Source organism: Cyprinus carpio, chromosome A13 (genome assembly GCF_018340385.1).
Source record: "Cyprinus carpio isolate SPL01 chromosome A13, ASM1834038v1, whole genome shotgun sequence".
In the NCBI taxonomy this organism is placed as follows: domain Eukaryota; kingdom Metazoa; phylum Chordata; class Actinopteri; order Cypriniformes; family Cyprinidae; genus Cyprinus; species Cyprinus carpio.
The window spans coordinates 11,684,734-11,707,444 of NC_056584.1; the positions used below are offsets into that span (position 1 = coordinate 11,684,734).

A 22,711-nucleotide genomic window follows, 5' to 3' on the forward strand; every position below is an offset into this window, starting at 1 on the left:
GGCAGAGAGGAAGAGAGAGAGAGAGAAGGAAAAAGAGAAATGAAGCAGTGGTACAGACTGTATATGGGAGAGGGATGGGGGTAGAGAGGGATAGTCCCAGTTCCACGAGAGAAGGAAAACAGAGACTTCCGTGAAGATGAGGGGTGAAAGCACAACATATATACACACATACATATACATACATGAATATATAAAAAAAATTACAAATAAAAAAAACTGAAACTGTTTGTGTGTGTGTGCACGCATTTACACACACAAATATTTTATTAGGTTAATATATTGGTACTCATAATCAGCCAGACTAAAGTGTTTATGTGATATTTTACATTTTTTAATACCTTTAGTTCAACTAAAATCTAATTTATAAAGTGCATGTATAAGTGCGCACACAGTGTGTGTGGCTAACTTTAAACAATTGACATAGCGCCATGCTTAAAATACTGCCACTGTTACCCCTTCGACTGGCCATCAGACATAATACATAGGCCTTGCAACTTTTAAAACAGCTGCCTAGTCCATGTCCATCCATCGAGAGGGCGACTGATGAGGGAATCCATGTTAACTTGATGGGACCTCTTGTGCTTAAGTGGCCTTTACAGGGTAAGAGGCTACATGGGGATTGATATTGATAGAAACTCAAGGCCTAAATTGATCTGCCCATCAGGGTCACAGCCAGACAGTGTCCCTGAATAGACAGAAGACAGCAATGATGGAACTTCACCAGTTGTGATATTAAAATTAGCAGAGGGCAGATTAGCAGACAATTCTGAACTATTTTACATAATATCTTAATGTGTAATATGTGATTTAAAGTCCGAAAGAAGGGTAGGTTACACATCTAGACAAACATTCTGATATATTGGACTTGTAACACAACACACATTCACTGATCCTTCTCTCTTGGTCTCATCTTCTCTGTATGTGTGTGTTTGTGTTGTGGTTGAAGGTAAATTCAGATGCTAGGCTTTTGCAGGAAACCACACAGACAGAAAGCACTCCATAATGCCCAGTCTGTGTATTGAAATACTATCCCCGAGAGTGTGTTGTGGGGGAGTGTGTGTGTGTATATTGGAAGACATTCACAGTATCACCAAAGGTATCTGTGTACATGGTGTTGCTTTTCCCGCAACATCCTGTCACTCATCGATGCGGCCACATTTTTGGATTGGATTTCTCCAAAGTTTTTGTCTCTGATGGTGACACAGCTTTCCAAAACATGTTTTAAAATTCACATTATTTTCATCTACACATAATGGGTGTTTATCAGCTCCGGTTTCTAAACACATAGGCTAGCTGGAAAATGTCGTTTTACTGCAATCTGGAAATTTGTTATGAAAGGGTATTTTTAAAGTTGTGCATGTATGTCCTGTGTGTGTCCTGTGTGTGTGCTATACGCAGTGCTGATGGACTGATGCAGAGGGGGTATCGCTGACAGACTGACAGACCAGTAAACCCAATCTGACCTGTTCCTCCTTGCTCTTCTGTGGCCTCCGTCTCCCAGTCTCCCTTAGACTCCAGTTTCCTCTATTTCCTGCAAATCTCACAAGCCTTTATAGAGCTGCCGCTAGTCACTCAAACAGGCAGCTTTAACCCACAGAGAGTACAGCAGTATTGACCTCACCCAGGTTCAGCTCTCTAGTCTTTGAGAACACAAGATGGATGTACTGGTCACAGTCTCTCATCAGTCCATACTGTGGGAATAATGACAGCCCATTAGACTGATGTGTTTACATGACAATTTCAACAGCCCAAAACAAATAATATTCTATTTAAGTTACTGAAAACTAAAATTAAATTTAAGTATGTTATAAATGCAAGTGAAAATTGAATTTATTTATGTTTTTTATGTATTTTTATAAATGTGTAAATTATTAATTATTAAGTATTATTATGACTGTTATACTAAATGGAATAATGCAATGATCTAAAAAGTCAAATCAAAGCTGTTGGCACAGTCAACTTTACATTGAGTTTATGTTGACTGTCTTTGTTTTAAAGGGTTCATATGACGTTGCTATAAAAGAACATAATTTTGTGTATTTGGTGTAATGAATTGTGCTAAAAAGTCAAATGTTCAAAATTGTGCTTATGTGGTTTAAGGTTTGTACATTATAGTTGCTCCTCTATGCCCCGCCTTTCTGAAATGCGTCGATTTTTACAAAGCTCATCGTTTTGAAAAGTGAGGTATACGCTGATTGGCCAGCTATCCAGTGCAATGTGATTGGCTGAATTCCTCAAGCGTGTGACGGAAATGTAATGTCCCTTAATATACTGTGATGCCGTGCGATGAGACAAAAACAATAAATCCCATTACAAACGAAACATTTGTTGCATCCAGTGGGGACATAATTACTGATTATAATGACTTTATATTATGTTGCGTTGCATATTGACTGCGTAAACATAAAACCATGTCTGCATTTGTATGAGTAGCACTACTCTACACTGCTTAAAACTCGCGTTTGAATAGTCAGTAGCAAATTCTTTAAATATGAAAACATACTTGCAGGCTGTGAGTCAGAACAGACGGCAATGTATGCTACTCTGCAAGATCAGGAAACAGTCCTCCGTAAAATGCATTGCACACACACAAATATTTGGTTTGAACTGTTCTGGAACGGTGTTGTAAATACAACTTAACCACTGATTTCTAGTTGTGTCCTCTTTTGGAAGACCAAACAAAGTAGTTTCGCTTTCACAATGAAACACACAGCGTCTCCATGACATGGCGCCAACAGTAATAAAGTGAGAATCAAAGTTATGCCTTCTTTCTTTGAGTGAACATTTGGGCGGGGTTATGCAAATCTTTCCACACAGTGACATAGATATATTGGGGGCGTGTTTAAACGAGGCATTTTAGGAGGGCGTGGACGAGTCTTAAATTTCATAAAGAATATCTCTTTGGGTTTGAGACTTTAGTCTTTGCAACCTTAGGGATCTTATCTATTCATGAACAGCTTGTAACACTCCAAAGAGAAAGGAAAAACTTGAAATCGCATCATATGACTTCATTAAACTATATAATAATAATAATAATAATAATTATTATTATTATTATTATTATTATTATTATTATTATTATTATTAATCAGTTATGAATTTTTTTTTATGAATTTCTTATTAATTTTCTTATTGGTTATTTATATGTATATAAAAATCTGTACATAGTTACAATTTATAAGTGTCTACAAAACTAATTTAATTTAAGCATAAACCTTTAGATCAAAAGGTCTTTCAAATCATGAGAATCATTCATTAAGTACAAACTTTTGACTGATATCGTACATTAATTTTCTTTTAATGGCTTTGATATTGTTTTCTTTTGGTAAAATATTTACAAATTAACAAAAGTCAGACTTTTGTCATTGGCAACATAAAGCCCCACTACCACTACATGTTTTGGAAAACAGCTGTATTTTTCTTTACAAATTAGAGGAATACATTTTACTTGCTGTTCTGAAGACCTTGCCGGTACCATTTTGTTGAAATTATGGATAATGATCGTGACCTGTATCCGTAAGGCTAAAATCGTGTTTACTTTCACAAACAAGTTTATAAGATGTATTGAGGAATTCAAACTGTGTATACCAAGGGGAGCAGAAATGTTTAGTCACAGCGGAATATCTGACACATGTGACTACCGAAGGACTGAGGGCTGCTGGGTAAGAGCACGGACAAGCTTGTGTGGGTGGCTGGAAATACACCAATGGCAAACAGCAAACAACTAGAATCCATGAGCCGAACACAAAGTCTGACCTGAAATATAATGAGAAAATCCTCCCTCACGTGTGTCTTATAGCAATGTGCATGTGTCACAGATGTCCGTAGACAAAACTTCATGAAACATTACAAACCACAGGAATTTGTGTATGAGGCTGATGTCTTTTACGACTTTGTACCTGTAAGAGATGCTTAGGGATGCTTAAAGGGATACTCCACCTAATTCTTTCATCATTTACCCACCCTCATGGCTGGAAGCAACGCTTCATAGTTGAAAAAGTTTAAAATATAAAAATTTTCTCTCACACACCTCATTTTGCTTCTGAAGACGTCGTACACTGTTAAAAAAAAAAAAAAAATAATAATAATATTTAGTGAAGATTGCAGAGATTATTGGAGTACATTTTACAAGAAAATACTTTTCTAGTCTTATTTCAAAATGTGATGTTTATTTCAGTGTGTCAATTGTCATTTCCTTGTGTTTATTGTTATTTCCTTGATATTTACTAACAATTTATGAGTAAAAAAACTCAAATTTCAAAGTAAAAAACAAAAATGCATGGATTACCGTGTTCATTTTGCATTGTCTCACAGAGATGGATTATTTTTCTAAAAATCTCAGTTTGTGTTCCACAGAAGAAAGAATGTTGTATACATCTGGGATGGCATAAGGGTGAGTAAATGATGAGAGGATTTTCATTTTCAAGTAGAGTATCCCTTTAACTTTTAGTTACACTGTGAAAAACCAGCAGTTACAATCAGTCAACAGGCATATAAGAGTCAATGTGAGCAGTGTGAGAAGGGTTCAACAGTAGGTTTGCCCCCTTTGTCAGAGACCGAGGGGGCCAGTCTAACTGCGTTTCATGATTAATGAGAGAGGGAAATAGGGTCATGTTGTATTAAGAAAATGTGTGTTTAAACCCAAAACCGGCACAGAGCTCTAGACTAATGCATCAGTTATCGACTGGACACCTGAGAGCGAGAGGCTGTTACACTGGTCCCTACGGCCTGCAGGCCCATCCATCCACACAGAGCTCCCTTTACCTTTCTGTCGCAGTCACTCACTTTTTTTCCTTTATATCCTCTTTTTTTAGCTCTTCTCCACTGCCTCTTTCTTGCAATCCCTCTCTCCATCCAGCATTTCCCTATTGTCCATTCTTTCTCTACTCAATAACACACTAGGCTCTGTGTTAGTGTGATTGCATGTTTATACGGAAGCCTTGATGGTTAACACTCAGTCTGCTCTCAATCCCCTCCGTGGACAGCAATTTGATCCTGATGACTTGTTGGGGATACAACGGCATGGCCTCGGGTCCCTGCAGCCGTGATTACACTTACACTTCTCTCTGCATTTACTTCATTCTCTGATGCTAGTAGCAATAATATGTGTAGATATTTAAGGGAAAAACTAGTTTCTCAATGAGGGTTTTTTTTTTGTTTTTTTTTTTTCGTCATAACCTGGAGCTTTTACAATTATAAGTTTTATGCTTTTTGAAAAAGCAAGGTTGAAAACTAAAGTCACATAAATTTATTTCAGATCTGTTTTTGGTTTGCTCAAGTGAACCATCATTTTGATGCATAGAGTTCACATTGCAAAGTTTAGTTGTAAACCAAATATGGAGTGTAGATAGCGACTAAACAAACAACGACTGACTCATCCTCAGCTGAGGCCCAAACAAATGAAAGCATTATCGTACTGTCCCGAGATACCCAACAGGGAGTGGAAAAACAAATAATAGGGAACCATGACATGAAAGCCTGTGCAATGGGTTCCCCTGAAATGAAAACCTAACATTTACAAAAACAGATTTCATAACCGTCTTTTCATCAATATGACAATTACCATAAATTGGTTATGAAGAGTGAAAATTTCTGGTTTTGATATATAGTTTTCCTCCTCAATGGAAACTTCTGCTGTAAGGAACAATCAGTATATTTAGGCCATAATTAAGTTTGACTAGGCTTTCATCAAAGAAGAAGATGATGATAACTTGCAGAGGGAGTTTGAAAATTAGATTGTTTATCTTAACTTTTGCCTTCCACCCTACTATCATTATTTCCTGTTTCTCATAAACAAAATGTTGACCATATGATGATGAGACCTGCTGGACTAGACTAGGTACCACTTTAAAATCACTCTGCCATTATATTTCACAAATCCATTTTTAAAAAGTGTTTTAAATGAAGAGTGTTTTTATTTATTTATTTTTTTTTTTTGAAGCAAACATAATATAAAAACCACTGAACAACCGGATTATATCAACATTATAATATTAGTATATCAGAATTAATTATATTTATTTTGCTGGATATAGTTTCAGAATTGGGCCAGCACGGGCTGAACATGCTCTGATGTGAGCCGGCACTGAAGTATACAGTATCATATTGATTTGCTCATAGCTGTCTTGCTCTTAGACAGATGATCCTGTTTTATTAGATCATTTCCTCAAACTATACATTAGGAGGCAGACAGAATCAAAAGCAAACACCAAGAAAGGTCACTCTAATGATTTCTGTTATGTTGGGAACATAAAAGAGAAGCAAAGCACTTTTTAGCAATTAGATTAAACAAAAAGATCAGTTATCTCATAATTCAAACCGGTTTGTTGCCATTTTTAAAGTTCTCTGTGCTGTATAACACAAACTACAAATATATATATCAGCATTAGAATAATTTCTCAAGGGTTATGTGACACTGAAGAGTGCAGTAATAATTGCTGAAAATTCAGCTTTGCCATCACAGGAATAAATAACATTACAATATATATATAAAAATAAAATATTGTTATATTAATATTGTTATATATAAGATACATACATGAGATATACATTTACTTTGATTGAATGGCTCTGAAACCCCCCCCCCACCCCCACACACACACACACTTCCCTCACTGCCTATGGGTCAGAGGTCAAGTGATTCATCACAAAGTTTCCCGCAGAGAAAGTCACATAAAGGAGTCTTCTCAGGATTATGCGGGCTGAAGATGGTGTGCTTTGTTTATAACTGTTAAACCACAACATTACATTCATCTCTCTGTTTCCTAGATCATGGATATGTGAAATCATTGGCTGTTCTATTTGAGTTATTTATTTATTTTGTGTGTGTGTGTGCTGGGTGCATGGGTCCTGCTGGTTACATTAACCGATGTTTGGACATCTGCTAGGGCTTGGCTCAAAGAGTGGGCCTGTCAACATGGGCTTTAGAAAATCGAGAAATTGCACAAACATTGAGCTGCACAGTAATAAAAACAAGCTCCCGCTTGCAGCATTAGACTAACTATTCGGCCTCTGTCGATGCATCGATGCATTTTAGGATATCTTTGATCAGATACAGTGACATTTCAAATGCCTTCTATATTGAGCTGAGCAATGAGACTTTTTCCTCTTCAACATATTTTCTTGTCAAACAGTAAAACTATGGTTTGTGGTCTAATAAAATGAAGCTTGTATAAATTTTACGTAAAATATGCTTAACTTTACAGCTTTTAATAAAGTGAATAAAAGCAAGGAGTGAAGTAGAGAAATAATATGTGATGGGTCAATCTTAGCCATGCTCAGTAGGGGAGTGCTATGGTAGGGCTCCGTTTATTTACTTTAAGATTCTGCTGAAAAGATACAGACTGATGTTTTGTCACATGTAAAATATGAGCCGCTTAACAATATTTTGCAATAGCATAAACAGTGAAATGGCCCTTGGTGTAATAACCATCACTTACCATTATGACTGTAGGCTGATATATTCTGATAAGATGTCTTTTTTTCTCCGTTTGAGGTCTTAAGTTTTCCCTGTTTCATGCTAGACTTAAAGGAAAAGCTAAATTAGCAAACTAAATGGATAATTGCTTTAGAGGGAGATATGAATAAAGAGGAAGAAATCTGAGCTCTTGGGTGGTTTTATTGCTTCCCATGTCTTTCATGCGCTTTCAGATTTGGTTCCTCACCAACAATGGCCACCATTGATGCTTTGGAGTGATCTTTGGTCAACAGTGAAATTGTTTTAACCTATTAGGAACAAGTTATTTACAGACTTTTGCAAACATATCATTTGCTGCAATGTTTGGTTTTTAAGCTAAATCTGAAATTGAGCTTGTATTTGGTAATAAAACTGTTCTTTGTAGAACATAAATATCTTCCTCATAACTAAATGAACCGACACTGACATACACTGCACTGAATACGTACATTTAGTGGACATGAAAGTTAATATACATTAAAGCCTCTGAAAAACATTGCTTTTAAATGCATGTTTTACTACATTGCTTTACTTTTTTGTATTATGTGAAATGCCTTTTGTCCAATAATTCATATTCTGACCTTACAATACCAAAAACATACTTACAAAATTATTTTTTACCTCTTTACATAATGGGAAATTTTATATGATAGTAATATCAACTATAATTGCTGCTACACAATAAAGAGGATATTTTGTTTGTTTCTGACTTTATCTTAAAGTGATTGAAATGTGATTCAATATCTGAATTTTATTGTCTAAATAATAACATATTGTGCTCATTGTGTTAGTTAACCTGTCCAAATCTTTACCTTATCCACAAATGATTTATCACATTTACTCACCCTCATGTCATTCCAAAACTATATGACTTCCTTTCTGTTTTGACATTTTGTGTTCCACGGAATAAATAAAGTCACCACATTTTTGGGTGGGTATTTCAAATCTTTAATATTTGAATAGGACTTAATTATACAAAAGATATTTTGCTTCTTTAATACTGTGTTATGCTTTACTTCAAAAATAATGAACATCAGCATGTTACAGTTAAGAAAATGTATCTAAAATCTAAAATAAAAATTGAATCTATATAATCTAATAAATCTATTACAAATCTATTATTTTATGTTCATATTTTATGTTCGCAAACACTATGTTTTTAGTCCCTTTTTAAAGATTCAAATTGGCACAGTTTTCCCATCTACATACATTATGGGATGTGAACTTAATTCTGCACTGCCTCACATACTCTCTGGCTATATAATTAAAAAGATAAAGAGAAAACAAAAGAAATGTGAAATTTAGGCAACAGCAGTGACAGGTAGAATAGCGTGCTGGTGTGCTGTGTTTCTGGAGAGAAACGTTTACATGCTTAGTTTAGTTTCATCAAAATCTTGTTTACATGTCTCTGTGGAACTGACAGCAGCAGTGTGCTGTTATTTGAGCCTGATCATTTGTCAGAGCCGTTGTGACAAGGGCACCACAAGACTCCTCAGAAGGACATGGGCTGCTGAGACCCAGCTTCATTTTTCACTGGGTCTGAGACGGATCCGTTGGCTTCAACATTTAAAGTGCCACCGATTCACTGCAGTGGTAGTAGTAAAAAAAATTATTAAAAATCCAGTCAACAACAACAACAAAAAAAGGACAGATCCACACTTACATAGCATTTAGCTCAATTCTCACTTCAATCCCACTGGTCTCAAAACTCTGAATATCAGTGGCGAGTGATGAATTCTTTAACCGGGTATGCTATCTAATTTATCAGAGTCAACAAATAAGAAACACCATGGCAGACATCAATTTCTGATGCCTTCCCACATGCTTATACAACACACATCACACATGCAAGATTTGTCAAGCATGGGGAAAACAAATGATACAATAAAACCCTCCGATATTTTCACTTTGTTTAGTGTGTAATAATGTATACCTTCAACATATTTTGTCTATGCCAAAACATTTTAAGAAGATATGTTCAAAAAGAAATTATGTTTTTTCAATAGACTTTTTAAAATTTGTTTTACTTGAGAAAAAATCAAAATATACAGATACAATTTTATCTGCTTGTACGAGCAATTTGCACACATGCTAAAAACATTCAGATGCCCAGCTTCAACAGTCATATACGAGATCAACTGCGGTCCAGGTTCCCACTCAGAAGGGGCTATACCTTGCAAACCCAGCACCTTTCTGACAATGGCGAACAATAATGACGTTTTATAGCAATAGACAGTAGGCACCAAAGTAGTTGTGGATCCACTCACCCGAAATTGCCTCTGTAACTGACACAAATTTGTAGAAAATTACCATTGTTTGGCAAATAAATCATTTACAGGTGGTTACATACTAATTCCCAACATTTTATTATGGAAGCCAACAGTATGTTGCACCTCAATTGATTATGGAATTTATACTAATGTTAATTCTTAACCAGTCCCCAAACTCATTCTCTCAAATGACTTGGGTATGCTGAGCATTCACAGCATTATAAGGACTGAACGCCCCTGTTGAACACTGAATACACAGATCTTGAAGTTTAAGTTCATTGCAAAGAGATAATCTTGCAAGAGATAATCTTAACCCTTCTGGAATCAGACACTTTATGCATTGACCCAGGGCAGGAATTCCCCAGGTTCCTCCATGAGGCCTCTAAAGCCCAGTGACAGTTTGTTGTTACCATATTGTGTAACCTAAAACCTCAAAAAGAGGTTTGTCACTCGCTCACCTTCTCCAGTTGTAAGCCGATAAGGACAGTAATTGACAGATAAACTGCTGGAGTGAATGACTTGAGCTCTTGAGGCCAAGCATAAACTTGAATAGCTTTCTGACAGGAATCCGTCATTGTTTTCTTTCCCCCTTCACATGGGAGAATATATATATATATATATTTTTTTTTACATTTTTCATTGGATGGCTAAATCATCACAAAAAAGGTGCCAACAACTGAATTTTCCATACACTAGTTCCAAACATTACACTTGTCTTTCAGCAGCACCGAACAGTATGTATATGCATTAAGACGCCCAGCTTCAACAGTTGAATATGAAATCGACTGCGTAGCAGGTTCCCACTGCGAAAGGGGCTATACCTTGCATACCCAGCACCTTTCTGTGCATAGCGCGATCAGATCCAGATGGTGTGGGTTATGACCTCCACGGGACCAGGCTAGCTGATCTACTGTCACTCAGTGTCTCAGTGTTTGTGTGAGTGTATGTGTGTTCAAAAGCGTAAAAGAGAAGACGAGGATGATGTATGTCAGTGTAAAAGGAGTCCACAGACTATAATTGCCACTCTCCTTATATTTGCCTTAATGACAGATCTGTCAGCTAATTATCACAGAGTAAATATGATACTGTATTGCCTGTCTTTAGTTAAGCGACACATATACAAGACGATTTTGCTGTGTGTGAACACTACAACACTTTGTACAGTCTGGGAAGATGCTAAATATAAGCTAAATAGGGTTTATATTGTCAACTGCCTGATAGTATTTCAAATGCAAGGAACAGGCAGCATATACTGACAAGCTGTCGCTGATGAATTAAGTATGTGTAAATGTAAAGTAGATACAGTAAAAACTGAGATGCACAGAGGGGGATGTATTTTAGGTAAAGGGGGGAAAAAGAAGAGGCTGTGGTGAAGGATTGTACCATTTCTCTTATTTTATCCTTCCTCTCTCCTCAGCTACTTTCTTGTTAGGTGATCGGGTTTCTCCTCTGGCCCATCAGCTGAATAGGTGGGGCTTGATCAATGGCAGGAAACTGAAGGATCAAATGGTAATATATCAGAATAAGACTGAGCCAAAGTCTGCACTCAGCCACACACACACACACACACAGACACTTAAACCTAGACAGAGGCCAGTGTGACCACAGAAACAGTAACCTGCACACTGACACAGAGTCAGTAACCTTCATCTGTGCTGTACAAGACCATGGAGACCACAACTGAAGCATCTCACACACACACACACACACATCCACCCACCAACTCTTTATTCTCTGTGCTCGCTCACAAGTGCCTTTATACACTTATAAACCATTGCAGCCCACGGCAAATGCAAATTATTATCATGAACTGTGTTTTCGATAATATTAAAGGTTAAATTTATTATATCTAATGCATGTTTATATGTATTCATTCATTTTAATTATTTCTCAAAGTTACCCTGAGGATGTGTGTGACGCCTGGTGGGAATTTGCATAATATTCACACAAGAATTATTTGTAACTCTGTACCACAGATGTAAAGCAATAAAACCAGGTTTCCACAAAGAACTTAATGCAGGACTAATTATCTCCTAAATTACTCTAATTTAGAGGTTTAGTGCATGATTTGAAGATTAATTTAATCAGGATATTGCACACACCTCAAAATTAATCATTTTGTAATTGCAATCTTTGCCAAGTAATAATAGTTTTTTGATGGTTTTAATTTTATTTGACAGAATTCATGAAAATCAGAAAGGACTTTGAAATGAGATTCATTGTTTATCCCTTTCAGTTATGCAACCATCCAATTATGCAGTAAGAATCCTTGAAACAATATAAATGAATATTATATTATATTATATTATATTATATTATATTATATTATATTATATTATATTATATTAATCAGCAAATATGTATCCTCCTACGCTTCGCCTAGTTTATCTTTAAAGAAACGTGAACAAATGTGTACAATGTTTAGGCTACAACGTGGATGCTTATTTAGTCTATGTCGGTAGAGGCAGGCGTGTTAAATTGTAAAATAAGCTAAAGCTAAGCACATTACCCTCAGTGATTGTTTTCATCGGGACGTTTAAATGCGGCCATTTAAAAGATAATGCATTTATACAGACAGACTCTACCTGTGAGCGGTGTGAAGTGATACAGCATAGGCTACACTAACAGAAGCCCATTTGTGTTCAGACTCTGCAATATCTATTAGGCAGATGCTACTGCGCTGCAACCTAACACCGGCTTTTAGCCCAAGTGGACACATCATGCCCTCAGTTTAGCGTGATATCGGAGGAGCTTGAATTGGTGATTTAGTGAGCGTCGCCCGCAATCCCGCTGCCTGCCTGTCCATAAATCAGAAACGACCTCAGATTGTCCACAAAATGTCAAATTTTAAATCTAATAATAATAACAAGAATACATTTTTAAATGCCTAATAATAATGACATGGGCTACAATAATATTGCATAGCTATAATTATAATATATTGCATATTATTCTTCATAAACGATTTTTCTTTTTCTATTTCATTTAGCTTTTTGAGAGCATAAGCTTAAAATTATTTTCACTGGTAAACATGCTTATTTCACGTGTTCGTTGTTGATGCTTTGGATTTACATTTGATTCCCAATGTTCCTAATTACAAAGTTTACTAGTTTCAGGAAAAGCCCTCACCACCGAAAAATCGCAATAAACATCGTTGCGTTGCATTCTTTATTGCGTCTGACAGATTTAGTAAATTGGCTTTATTAATGCAAACACTTTCCGTGTGCGTGTCATAGTCAACTGATTTAAAGGGAGCTTCCGAGAAGCGGTTTCCTCGGACAGATATAATTGTTTGTTTAATTTGTCTCTGATGCATGGAGCCATGTCAGCGTTCACTAATTACATTCCAGGTTTTGATTAGTGACAATCAGGATTGTTGAATCTATTAAATCCAGGATCAAAATGATCCGGTTCCGCCTTTTCCATGGGCTGCAGCACCAAGTGTCACTGGGGCCTGTGTGCTGCAGTCTGCGCAACCAATGCGCTGCGCAATTACTCCCCATATTGAATTCAGAGTAGATCAGTCTGTTGGGAGTCTTAGAGGTGGACACCCACATGGCCAGAGGGATAGTGTGTGTCTTTGCTACATGCGCACTCAATGCGCACAAAGTAAAAAAAAAAAAAAAAAGAGTTGAGGTAGGCTATATTATGGCGGTTTCATGTGCGAGAAGCCTGTGTTTCCCGTTATGAAAGTATCACACAAAGCATAGATACAGTTAAGAAAATATATCGGAACATAGTGGATTTCTTTTTTGAACAAGATTAAGCAATATGAACCTTCTATGCTACATATAAGGCCTAGGTTATACAGTAAATATTATCAACTCAGTGCGCTATATGGGAGACCGCGGGAGTGTTAAGAATGATCCCTTAAGAAAATTAACCATGGCCCCGCGTCAGCTAAGGACGGCTCTGCCATGAACTATGGTTAGTGAAGGTTTTTTGGTTTTATTTGTAGTAAATCTATGCTTAATTTTCGTATAAAGGATGTTTCAGCGTTTGTTTCCGGTGCCAAATGCTTATGTAATATTCCCATATTTACATGTTACAAATTCAAATAGTTTAGAAATCCACTGCTTATTTCTAAACGCTGTAAAACAACGTCAAGTAGCTACTAATGGTGCTGTTGTTGAAACTTAAGGCACTACCAGAGTCGAATCGAAAAGATGCAAATTTAAATTTTGTGCATTATTTTATATTGTGGTAATCAAATTGACTTTATTTTTATGTACTCCCCACACACATAATTTTAAATGGTAAAAAGGGATTGTTAAAATGAAAACACTGTAACAATTTATTTACCCTCATATAGTTTCAAATATGTATGATTTTCTTGTAGCTATGTAAAACATTCTTCAAAATATCCTGTTTTGTGTTCCACAGAAGCAAGTCATACAGGATGACATGAGGGTGAATAAATAAGACAAATTAAATTTTGGTGTGAATATACCAAAACACCAAATAAAATAGTAAACAAACATTGAAATACATAAATAATATGCAACATGTATGCAATATTAGTCAACAGCTTTGTTAATTAGTTTATACACCATATAGATAAATATTAATTATAAAGCTAGATGTTACTTATCACATTAAGAATAAGAATCTACTAATCATTCATTAAAATTCATTCAAATTGTAAGCCAGACATGAAATTTCACTTTTTAACCCTGTCCTAAATCTTTTACTATACATCTGGAAAAAAACAAAAAACAGAAGAGGATAAGGATATTTTCATACCATCTTAAGAATAAACTCTATACTTATATTTTAAAATACTCTCTCAATTAGAAAAGTGAAAATAAAACAAAAACTAACACTGGCTGGTGTAAATTAGGTTGAAGCACCTTGTACAAAGCACGTTCAGTGAGTTTATGATGATGATGATGATGGTAATGATGATTATGATGATTGGTTAATTGCAGTAGACTGTGCTTGTTGAAGGTGGCTGGATTTCTGTAAGGTCCACGTATCCCAGGCTGCAGCGAGAGAGGGCCACGGCCGTTGCGGGTGTAAGGTGTGTAATATATTTAACTATGGTAAAGTAGTGTTTTGAGAATTGGTAATTGCTCACATCCTTCTCTGGTCACGGGGACACTGTCCAGATCTCACCGTATGCACACGTGTGGGGTTTCTGAGGTGCACGCTTTCAGGTCTACATGGCACGCAGCCAAACTCGTCTCTAGCTTGTTTCCTGACATGAAATGCTGACTGACTGATAAGAAAAACAGTAGCACAGAATAAAAACACAATCAGGAATCATCTGATAACCTGGTTATGTTTTTAAGCAACCCCAGGGCTTTCATGTTCACAGCCGTCTCACCGCCTGCTCGAGCCCGAGGCCCGAAGATCGGACCCAACTTCAGACTAGCGCTCTTTGCATAAAAGAACATGTCTACAGTCATAATATTTTCTTTGATAATGTTTTCACGACATAGCAACTCTGAAGCGGGGATATATGAACTGTCTAAATATGACAGTTCATGTGATTTGGAATGTTCAATGAATAAGGCTCCTTTTACCCTCTCTGTAGAATTTACTCTGAATAAACAAGCGACTCGGGTCAGGTCCTCCGATGTGTGATCTACTTTGTAGGCCGGTGGTTAAGCGTGACATGCTTGGCCCTTAAAACATACCCTTTTTGTTAGAGGGAAACAGACAGAAAAATATACAGAAATCTCTGTAATTACGTATAAAGGTTTATTTTACTTTGAAGCCACCATAAAGACATGCTGATGGTGGAGGACTGGATGTGCGCGGCTGTACGGGCTTCATGTTGTCTGGAGTAATCTAGCCTCATGACTGGTTTGAATTTGCTGCCCCGCGACAGCAAAATTGTCGTAATCACAAAGTAAACAGATACTTCCTCTCCTATCAGAGCGAGTCGACAAAGTTAGTGAATGAGGGAACTTTCAATGTTAATTGTTGTTTTCCTTCGTACCCTGATTCAAAAACACTATAGCATAATTATTGAAAGTGCTACTTTGATTTTGTAATTTAGTTTGAAAGGGGCTTAAGGTGTTTCAGCAAATTATTCACTTAGGTTTAGTTGTTCTTGCATCTCTTCATGGAAATGGAAAAGACTATTTCAAGATAATTTAGTTTGATACTATATGTGGTACAGGGCTGCTACTCGGTAGATACATGTGGACCAAACAGACACACACACACACAAAAAAAAAAAAAAAAAAAAAACATTAATGCTAAAGGGTTTGAGTTGGTATAATTCCATGTTATTTAACACTCACACAGATTCATGCACAACCCTTTCTCACCATTTCTTTGCCCCATGCATAAGCATTGAATAAACATTATTTCTAGATTTTAAGAGTGTAACCTTTCCACAAAAATCACAGGAACAATTGTTCCACCAAACATTTTAAAATTCTAAAATAGGTAAAAATAAAAAAAAACTCACCAGCTGCAAAAACATTTAAGCTAAATTATATAATCAGTTTGCTGTACTGAGTCAAATTGAAACAATACATTACATTATATATTTTTAAATGGGACAATGTCTGCTCTCACCATTTACAGTAGTGTATACAGGAATGGCTCACATCATTCCCACCTAGAAATGGAAATATATGATTGAAACAAATAAATAACTCAATATACACATACTGTAATCAGAGGCCTGTCATTATAGTCGCTACTTCACTGTTTGCCCGATGAACCAGATTCGGTGGTTATGTAGATGAAATAGGCTTTGTTTATATAGCTTTGGTAACTGGAAAATTATTTTGTAAAATGTGTGTATATAATGAAAAAATACTGTTATCATTCAGCATAAACTGATTTGTACAAATTAGAAAATAAACATTGCTTATTTCCCTGCATTCCCCACCCCATCTTGTGCATCTTTATATTACTTTTTTAATGCCTCTCTCTTTTCCTCTTTCTCTTTTTCCAGTCATAAAATGGTGCCAGGCTGCAACATGAAGGCAGGGGCTGTGAAACCGTACTCTCATCATCTGACTGTACAGTAGAGAGACAGAGTCTCACTCTCGGTGTAAGCGGGGCATAAAAACACTGCTGCATGATAAGGAGCACAGGAACTTTGAACATTTTATTAGTATCTATAAAAGAGGCACAGGACGAAGGACACAGTGTCTATAAAGCCCTAATGGAGGAACAATTAAGATGGTCAAGCTGCAGAAAGAAACTTTTACAGTGTAGGGTTTTAACACTAACCTTGTCCTTAAACACTAACATTAAAACCACAAGGCTGGAAAATTCAGCCTAGTTTTAATTCCACTGCATTACCAATATCTTCTGATCGCTAACAGTAAAATTGTCTGTTTGTTTGTGTGAGAATATAAAATGAGTGGTGAAGGAGAATTTCTACCGGCTTGAGTACAAAATAAAAATAACATAATATGCTACTCTCTCTCTCTCTCTCTCTCTCTCCCCCCCCCCCCTCTCTCTCCTCTCTCTCTCTCTCTCTCACACACACACACACACACACACTATAAGATATCTACTTACATAGCTTGCATTATGTAAGGGTTAAACAAACATTTTAACTATTATATGTATATATATTACTAATATATATCATTTATATAATATAATATAATATCTCTCTCTATATATAATATTTTATTATATTTATTTAATAACAAAAAAGTCATTTCATTTCCATTTTAATTATTCTTAAATATTATTAAATATCAGAGAAAAATTGGGCAAAAAATAAAACAATATTAAAATATATAAAAATATTCAATAAATATATATATATTTTTAAAAATCAATACACTGTTTCTAATTTTCTTGCCAGAGCCCTAGTAGCTATATTGCTAATTAAAATGAAAATACTAATATTGCTTGTATCATTCATCTGTGTTTACGGAACATTTATAAGTTCTGTATTTTTAGACATTTCTTTCTCTCTCTCTGTCTCTCTGTCTCTCTGTCTCTCTGTCTCTCTGTCTCTCTGTCTCTCTGTCTCTCTCTCTTTCTCTCTCTCTCTATATATATAATATGTCAACTATATATATATATATTATATATATATATATATTAGGGCTGTCAAATGATTAATCACGATTAATCACATCCAAAATAAAAGTTTTGTTTACATGATATATGTATTATTTGTGTTATACTGTAAAATATATTTATATTATATTATGTATATACATATAAATACACACATATGCATGTGTATATATTTAAGAAGAATATGTATATGTTACATATTAAACCACAAAATATTTATAATAATATAAAATATAAGAATATATGTGTCAAATGGTTTAATTATTTATTAATTTTTTGTTGTATTTTTTCAATATGTATATATGAGTTTCTCTATAGCCAGGTATCTGGTCATATTTTATTTTTCCCTATTAATTCTTGCGTCTTCCAGACCTTCCCCCACCCTTCTCTCTCTCTCTGTCAGGACATAGCATGACAAATTGAATTACATTTTGAAAACACGACTAGCCATCTATCAAAAACAAGTCAAAAATCTTCCCTGCGCATGTTTATGAAAGACATTTCTAAACTCTTCCTGACCTAAAATGTTTATATCCAGAGTTTACGTTGTGAACATTTTAGATGTCATCAAAACCACCTTGCTCCAGGGGTATAAATTGATTCCATTTGTTGCCTGCCCAAGAGACTGGCCTCGGCTGCAGGAGCCATATGAGATGGAAACCGAGAAGCTGGAGAAATCAGTTCTGAGGGGAGACACAAGGACTTTGTGATGAGTGAAAATCAGGGATGGGGTTCAGTGGGAAATCGCATGCCATGCCTCAATCAGCAACATGTCCCAACAACCAGGGAGGCATGTGTCAATCAAAATGTGTCAGTGTGGGTTTGTGTGGAACCAGTGAATCATTAAGGCTTTTAAGCCATCATTTAAGAAAAACTGAGAGATGCTTTGCTGCACTAATTTTATACATGTTAATATCATACTGCCAATAATACCATAAGACCAGGGGCATCTTGCACTATTTTTTGTTTGTTGGATGGGACACTGATGACAGTTTTAGCTCACTTAATGACTAAGAATGAACAAGATTATGTTGGGTAAGGGGAAAATGTCTAGTGCTTCTGTGTTGTAAACTGTGTAAATGTTATTGGTGTTCTAATAAGGATAAACAATAATACAAAGAAATTAATAAAAAAAAAAATTTTTACATGAAAAAAAAAAACAGTTTGGACTTTTTTAGCAACAATAGTAAATAGTATGGCTTGATGATGGCATAATTTCAATCTGGACTTTCCATATATATATATATTAAAGACAAAAACCTTCTTACTTTATTTTAACATTTAAATAATATACATGATGTTATATTATTAACAAATGTATTTTTTCATAATTTCAATATAGTATATTTTGTCATTTAATATTATGTATTATTTATATACAGTATTTTTTAGACATTGTAGGAGTTGGTTTTATGTATATTACTGAATTTAGTCATATTCAGAGAGAACGCGGTCAAATTACAAAAGAAAACACACACACATGCACGCATACAAAAACTTCAATCCAACCCACTTTAATAACTGCTCAGGACCTTCCAGGATTTTATTAACTCTACCCAGGAACTGACACTAACAAAAGTAAGAAATCATCATAGCTCATTACAGTGAGAGGATATGGTACATTATCAGCTCATCTAAAACACTATCAATAAAAATAGTGCCAAACAATGTCAACAGGATGTCACTGAGAACCTGTATACTATAAATGGATGAAACAAAGCGTGTATGTGTCTTTAAGAGCAGAAGCAGCATTGGACAGTCTAAATGCTTCAGTTTAAGCACATGAAAGTGTAAATGAGTGCACACTTTTACAAGCATGCATTAAATGTGTGTATATATAATTTGTGAACCAGAAGGTGGTTTTTAACTTACAATGAAAGTGGTGTGTGCGAGTGTTCTGCAACGTCTATACGTATCCACCCTCCATGCTTAGACAGAAAGCAGATGTCGGGAATGTGTTAAAGGACAGTCTTGTTGATAATCAACCTGCTATTAGTGAGGTATGTGGCAGCGGTGCTGCTGGGCTGTGAAGGATTACATTACTCAATCTCTCCAGACGACAAGTGGCTGCTTTCCTCTTAGCGGAGTGCAGCACACATACAAATGGGTTCGTACTGTTTTGGACCATCTCCCCCAAAACACTGTCTCTCTGAAGTGAGTTATGGCTCTCTGTTTCCTCCTGTGGCTCAGGAGGTCCTGTAAACACAGGCTAAAGTAATGCAGCCTTATTCAATTTCCACCATACAGTGGGGCAGAAGAAATCTTCATTAATGTTTGACCCACAGATGAAGTATTAGCTTTGCTGGACTATACTGGGGGTCCCAAAATGCAAAAGCTTAAATGACCGAAAAAATGTTATATGATAGAGTGGCATAAGGCGTAAAGGAAGAAAGAGTGTAATCAAGAGCGGGTGGGAGGGAGTCAATCAGTGCTCTCCCTCTGTTTGACCAACAGCCAAGCAATGAGACTCAGAGCTGTGGCCGAGCTCCTCTGAGACAGCTGCAACATTTCAGGGCTCCAGCTCAGCAAATTTCCATCAGCTGCTGCTGCCAGAGACCACAAAACGCTTTCAAACAACGGCTCACTTCAAGAATTCTTGTCTCAGGGAGGAGAGAGACGGAGAAAAAAATGGCTGAAGAAAAGTATCACAGTGCAGCTGAGAGAGTTCAGTGCATTAGGGTAGCAGATTAATGCAAACTGTGCCCTGGCAGAGGAGTCTGATTGGCCTTCCACAGAAAAATTGCTTGCAGGTTTGGAAGACAGAGGAGAAAAGTGTGTAAGAGAATGTAGCGTTCAGAAACAGGGCTGGCGTGTTTTGTGTCAAACCCCTTAGCGTCTTTGCCATACATTAACACTTGTCACAAATGCCCATTAGGTCTAAAGCCAGTGCCAAAAATTTAATTACCAAACCATTTTATTTCATTGTTAGGAAAATAAACCAATGAAACCTCAGAATGCATTAGGCTGGCTGGTGGCCTCTCCTGTTTTCACCTTCTACGTTGATAACACCCAGTACATCCCGCAACCGGCCTGGCACACTGAAATAATGCTCCTCTTATACACCACAAGCCAGTCTGCTCTATTAAAAACAGCTGGCAGGCATAAGTCATTCTTTATTTAAGTTCAATTAAGAGAACAACTGATTTAATGAAGGAAGCTATTTATACACAAGGGCTACTCATCCGTGCCGTCCATCGGCTAAGTGCCTCAAAGGCAAAGAGGAGACCTGTCTCAATAAACTAGACCATTGACACGGGGTGCTTGTAAAAACAAGTGGGCCCAATCCATTCGTGACCGAACACAAGGGACTATAGGCAGCCTTTGTAATGGATGGTCTAGTAAAGGGGGTTTTGGTTTAGAGAGAGGAGCAAAGGGGCCTAATGAAGAGACTGGATTTGCTGTTTGCTCATTAGAGGGGAGTACAGAAATCATTTGGTCTTAATTTTACAAGTATTGTTATTTTTTTAATAATAATAATAATAATAATAATAATAATAATAATAATAATAATAATAATAATAATAATAACAGTTTAAAACTTTAAACTTTAGGTAATTTTGTAGAATAAGTATTATTTATTTTTTAAATGATAATGATATCATCATTTTAAAACAATTATTCTACAAAATGACCTTTGAATTTAGAGAGGTGCTATTTAAATAAAATTGAATAAAATGTATGATGATGGGGATGATGATGATGATGATGATGAGTCATCATCAACATTTAAAAAGTAAAAACAAATGTGCTATATAAATAAAATGTAATAAATAAAATGAAATTGATGATAATGAAGAATAATAATAACAATAAAAAGGATCACTATAATCCTCATCCTTTAAAAAATAATAATATTTATACTAAATAATGTTTTTAGAAAGGCATTATCCACCTTATTTTTCTCGTAAGAGCTGGTGCAGCCATTTGTAAATTTTAAGGGTCTGGCTTCCGGTCTCATCCACGTCCAGCTATTTTTAGCTGTACAAAACAGCTCATTTTGCTGCTTCATGTTGCAAATTGGTATGTCTTACTCTTAACACATTATTTTAATGTATTATCTTAATTATAAACACACTGGTTTGTAGTGCACGTTTACTGCATGTTGTTATTCTTCTTGTTAATTCCCTATAGCGGGCAAATGAACTGGAAGTCTCGTCCATAGGCTTACTTCCACATTGAAGGTTGATAGAAATTTGTTTTTAGCAAGGCCTTATAGAAATAAAATAAAATTAAATTAATAATCCATGATTATGATATTGTAATACTACTACTACAACTACTATTTGTTAATAAAATAAAATAAAAAATAAAACTTATACCATGTATGATCTGTTACACAGACTGGAAATATATCTTGGATCACGATGGAGATAAAAGTTGTCTCTTGGACAGGTCTCAAGTCCAAGGTCCAAGTAAAGCAAGACCTTCGGAGTTCAAACACTGCTCCTCTAAACTCAACTAATGTAGCATTTTAAGTGCTGTGTATGCGCCTTCTCTCATTCCCTGCGCATTATAAAAGCGAAGAGCTATGCTGGAGGGTAGTGTTTGAAGTCTGGGCCCAGGCCCCAGCTCGGCAGTAAAGGGACTCCCCCTGCCTTTCCCTGGCCACATAAATGACAGCTAGTGAAACCCGAACTGCCGGCTTTTCGTAAAAAAAACCCGGACTATCTGCGCCGCCCTCTCAGTTAATCAAATCCGCCGTAATTGTCATCTGCGGATTTTTAAAGACTCAAAAGGGAAATCGTAACTTGACCCGCACCTCTTGACTCAGGGTTGTCAGAGTTTGTGTATAGTCATGCTTCGTCGTGTGTTTATGTGTGCGGCTGTATAAAGGCCACGGCTGTCGACTTCATCTTCATCTCCCCTCATCTCATGCTGCACTACTCTTTAGATCTTCAAAGCCAGAAGAGGACAACAAATCACGGCGTCTTGTGAGTGTAAGCCTATAATAACAGTGACGAGGCATGACACTGGGGAG

General features: G+C 36.1%; 1 long non-coding RNA gene across 2 annotated transcripts; it reads left to right on the plus strand.

The window, feature by feature from the left end:
- The first annotated feature begins 11,086 nt into the window (after positions 1–11,086).
- Positions 11,087–17,125, plus strand: LOC122147207. 2 transcript variants are annotated; one of them, XR_006161489.1, is made up of 3 exons: positions 11,087–11,235; positions 14,655–14,746; positions 16,643–17,125. It is a non-coding gene; the product is annotated as an uncharacterized LOC122147207 (long non-coding RNA). The 2 variants fall into 2 exon arrangements; XR_006161488.1 differs by lacking the exon at positions 11,087–11,235 and adding an exon at positions 11,995–13,653.
- The last annotated feature ends 5,586 nt before the right edge of the window (positions 17,126–22,711 follow it).